The sequence below is a fragment of the Silurus aristotelis genome, assembly GCF_946808225.1.
Source record: "Silurus aristotelis genome assembly, chromosome: 7".
NCBI classification, from domain to species: domain Eukaryota; kingdom Metazoa; phylum Chordata; class Actinopteri; order Siluriformes; family Siluridae; genus Silurus; species Silurus aristotelis.
In genome coordinates this window covers 12105094-12109535 of record NC_139580.1, presented here as the reverse complement: position 1 = coordinate 12109535, position 4442 = coordinate 12105094, and the positions used below count along the sequence as shown (strand labels likewise).

The 4442-nt window shown below is 38.4% G+C and overlaps 1 protein-coding gene across 1 annotated transcript in view; it reads right to left on the bottom strand.

The window, feature by feature from the left end:
* hrh2a (histamine receptor H2a) overlaps nt 1–1855 on the bottom strand; it is a 17019-nt gene extending 15164 nt beyond the window's left edge. The window contains exon 1 of the mRNA XM_083546687.1: nt 1531–1855. The gene's annotated coding sequence lies outside the window, so the exon portion shown is untranslated. The remainder of the gene's footprint in view (nt 1–1530) is intronic.
* Nucleotides 1856–4442: the final 2587 nt, after the last annotated feature.

Here is a 4442-nt window from a genome sequence, read left to right as displayed (position 1 = left end):
GTTCTGCTGATTACTGATGTTTATCACAATTAAATATATGCTTTCACTGTAAGGTCACTTTGACTCTGTTAGCGGAAACATGTGAACTAAAATACGCAAGACACACGTCAGTATTTTTTTATACAATCATAACTGTGTTCTTAGATTCAGATTAAAGTTTCTGGTAAAATAGTGACATACAGTAGTTATTGTGTGTTAAAGGCCACGGCTGTCTTTTTTTTTTTTTTTTTTTTTTTTTTTTTAACCAGTAACACTTCTTTCTCTCTTTCTCTGTCCAATGTTAAATAAATGCCTTCTCATCGAAAAACTACATCATGTCAATGGTTTATTTTTTTTTGCTGTAAATGACAGCTAATATTTTCTAAATAAATGTAAATCAGAATTGTATAAATTACACGAAAGTAGGGGTAAGGTCTAGTGAAGATGATAACTGCTTTCTTTCAAAGTAAAGTGTTTTAACCACAAAAGATAACAGTCTGATTGTTTTACAGTTCTCTGGTAATAAGTGTCATGCCATATCTGTTTAACAGAAAGCCTACAGCATTATAATTTTAGGAGGTGCACAATTTCTAGCTATGACCACACCATTGGAATGTCTGCTAATATTGCTGACTAGAAAGCTCATCAAACTTTTTCCTTTCAGAATTTGCCTCCACAGAGGCCACATACACTATATTGCCAAATGTTTGCAAACACCTGGTCATAAGTTTGGAATTTGTTTTCTAAGCACTGCATTGAACTTTTGGTCCCAATTTGTTCTTATAATTCTATCCACTGTTTCGGGAAGATGTTTTACTAGATTTTGGAGTGTGCTTGTGGAGATTTTCAGTTCATTCAGTAAAGTAAAGTCAGGTATTGATGTATGTGAGGTGAGGAGACCTGGGGTGCAGTCAGTGTTCCAATTAATCCCAAAGGTGGTTAATAGCGTTGAGGTCAGTATTTTATAGCAGGAGATCTTCCACTCCAACCCATGCAAAGCATATCTTCATGTAGCTGGCTTTGTGCAAAGGGGCATTGTCATGCTGAAACAGGTTTGGGTCTCCTAGTTCAAGTAAAGGGAAAATGTTATGGTACTGCATCCACCTTTAGCTTTGTGATAACAGTTTGGAAAAGGACCACATATGGCTGGGAAAGTCAGCTGTCCCAATAATAATGTCCATATAATGTGTTTTATTTCACTTCTCAGTCATCTAATTATTGGATAATAATTGGATAAACTATAATTATTATTGGATAAACCTTGTTGTTTTTCTTCAATTGGCTTTCTGCTGTTGCCTGCACAAGATTACAAAAAATTTAGTTTTTCTACAGAGCCAATAACAGACTACCCCTTACTTATCTTACGGTGCCTCCCAAACCCTGCTTTGCAAATGCTTCCTGCATCTAACAAGGCTTGACTGGGTTCACTTTCCCTGAAGATTTAAGGAAGACATTAAACAAAAGACTAACGGAACACAAAAAAGATACTAACAGAACATGTACTACAGTATATGCATGTGTTTTCAAAAGATTGCTTGCTGAGATTTTTACCTGTGGTGTTTTTGTAGATTTTGAAATTTTATTATTATTTTTTTTTCACATTGACCACTAAGTTTGGGTTGGAGTTCATTGGGGTTTATGCCCCAGCACCACCAAGCTCCCACTGTTGGACTCTTGAGCCATAGCCCTTTCTGCTCTAGGGGTGCAGTGTCATTGCTGACCATTTACTCTGATCCCAGATATGTGCTATGATGTAATGTATATATGACAAATACTTTCTTGGTTCTTTAAATAGATAATAAGTGATGCATGATGTATTTGTGTTGTCTATTCCATTGTATAGGCAATGCTGCACACAACTTTGAAACAATTTCTATTAAAAGCCCTATAAACAAGTTTATGATGGGTACATTTTCAGCATGGTAGTGCATTCATAACTGTTGGTTTTCTAATTTCTAGAAGTTTGTATTTTCCTGTTTTATTGGACCGTCTCCTGGTTACGTATATAAAGCATGGTTACATACGTTACCTTGAGCTGCATCAACACGTTTTGGGAACAAGTGTCCAATACTGCCAGACTGACCAGTCCCTGCCTAGTGTGGAAGGGCACAGCTAGGTCACATCAGACACAGATGGTTTAGCTTTTCCTGGCCTGGGGCCTAAAAAGTAGGAGAAAAGAATGCCTGAAGCATAACAGATAATGGGACAACCGAGAATACCTCGGTTGTCGACGACCAGGAGAAACACAGTCTTTAATGTGAGGAACCTCCAAGATACCTTGGCCAACGGCTCTATGGGAGGCTCAGATAGGGCCAAGTTCCAAGTCCCATGAACCATGAAGAAAATGCATCACCAGTGGGTTTCTCCCCAGTGACTGCCTCACCAGGGAGGCATGATACGCGTAGACTTTTAGGGTGGAAGGAGCCAACCCTGTTCCTAAAGGAATTCCAGTACTGAACCAACCATGCTATTACCAGGCACCATCTAGCTGTGTATGACCTCCTCGTGGGAGCTCTGGATTGGAGAATGGTCTTTACCACCTCGGTGGAGAGACCAGAGGCCCTCAGGGGCCACAGCCACAGTCTCCACAGCTCTGGGCAGGGGTGGACCATTGTGCCCGCTGCCTGAGAAAGGAGATCCCTCTTGAGAAAAATGGCCCAGGGAGGATGTTCGAGAAGGGCTATCAGGTCCAAAAACTATGGTCTGACCAACCACCCCTAGAGGGTCTGGTGGTGTTTAACCCTCTGGAGTCTGATTCACCGCTGGCGCCCAAACATGCTTTTTTTTCAGATGCCAGTAAAATGAGCTTAAACTGCTTTGTCACATTTGATCAAACATTTTAAAGCAATACATCATTTAAATCTGTAAACGGTCTCCTTTAATTTGTGTATGCTCACTATATAAACAAAACGTTGTATTTTTTTAAAATAAATAAAATAATCAGGGTGCGCCATCTGTCGCCTTTGTCTGCGTGATCTTCGTTTAGAAACACGTCATCAAAAAGCGCTAAAACTCAGCCAATATCTGACACACGGAAATAAAAAATATATCTTTAGACAGCTTAAAGTATGTAGTTTTGGAATAAATCCATGAAATAAAAAACACGTTTCCAATGAAAATAAATCATTTGAAACCAAGCAGAGGCACAGATTTTCCACCGCAGCCTAATTATCTGATAACACACGCTCCCCGGTATTCACAGGTAAAATAGTTCACACGTTGAGTCACATGCCCCCCGGACAGTGGCATAAAACAATGCGATTTGACACCGTACACCGGTGAGGAAGCTCTTCAGATGGTTTTGGACAGTGATAAAGAATTTACCTTTTCATCCGAAGAATATTGCGATTCCGACGAGGAGCGTTTAAATTTTGAAGAGCAAATCGACCCATTCGAGGACTTTCCAGCAAATTGCTACGATGAGTAAGTTATTGATTCATTCTGATCATATAAAACTCATATTGTTTGTAGACATCTCTGCCTAGCTTTTGTCAGCATTGCCTTTTAATGTTACAACAAAAATCCGCCAATATCTGCTCATTTGTAACATTAACTGTTTGTAATTGTGTGCCCTAAATATTGTTGACGTTATATAAAGTTATATTTTAGCCTCAGTTTAGTTTTGGTTAGTCTCACTTATCATCCTGAAAGGATGTTATGTAGTGTTAGCTAGCAGAGATGTTCCGAAATGCTGAGGTGTAAATGCTATATGTACAATGCATGCTAACAAATATATATTGTTCAAGTGTATTCATCATCCTAAAATATATTTATTATTTTTAGGAATGTGGCTGCATCACCCTTGCCTTCACTGGAAACTTACACCAGGCCACGCAGGTGTCGCTCCATTTTGAGTTCGACTGAGAATCATCCTGAGTAAGTACTCTTCATATTTAATATTTTCTTAAATTATATTTAGCTTAAATCATTATTGCATTGTATGACATATGCAAACAACTTTATCAATGACAATATTATTTGCTCAGCTGTAAATGGTGATGGTGTAAATGTCTAAGATGCATTATGGTCTATGGCCCATCAACAAACATTTCTCTGTCCTATTGCCCATCAACAAATAGGCCTATAGGCTATACAATGCATGCTAACAAATATATATTGTTTAAGTGTATTCATTATCCTAAAATATATCAATTGGGTATTTTTAGGAATGTGGCTGCGTTCACTGGAAACTCACACCAGGCCACGCAGGCATCGCTCCATTTTGAGTTCGACCGAGAATCATTCTGAGTAAGTACATATTGTATATTTTCTTAAATTATATTTAGTTTGAATCATTATTGCATTGTATGACATATGCAAACAACTTTACCAATGACACAATTAGTGATGTTCATGTGTCTGTGTGTGTGTTTCATAAACAGATGTGATCAAGCATCTGCTCCAAAAAGGGCAAAGGCAGCACACAGACAGTCCACCATGTTATGGAAGGATCAGACATATAA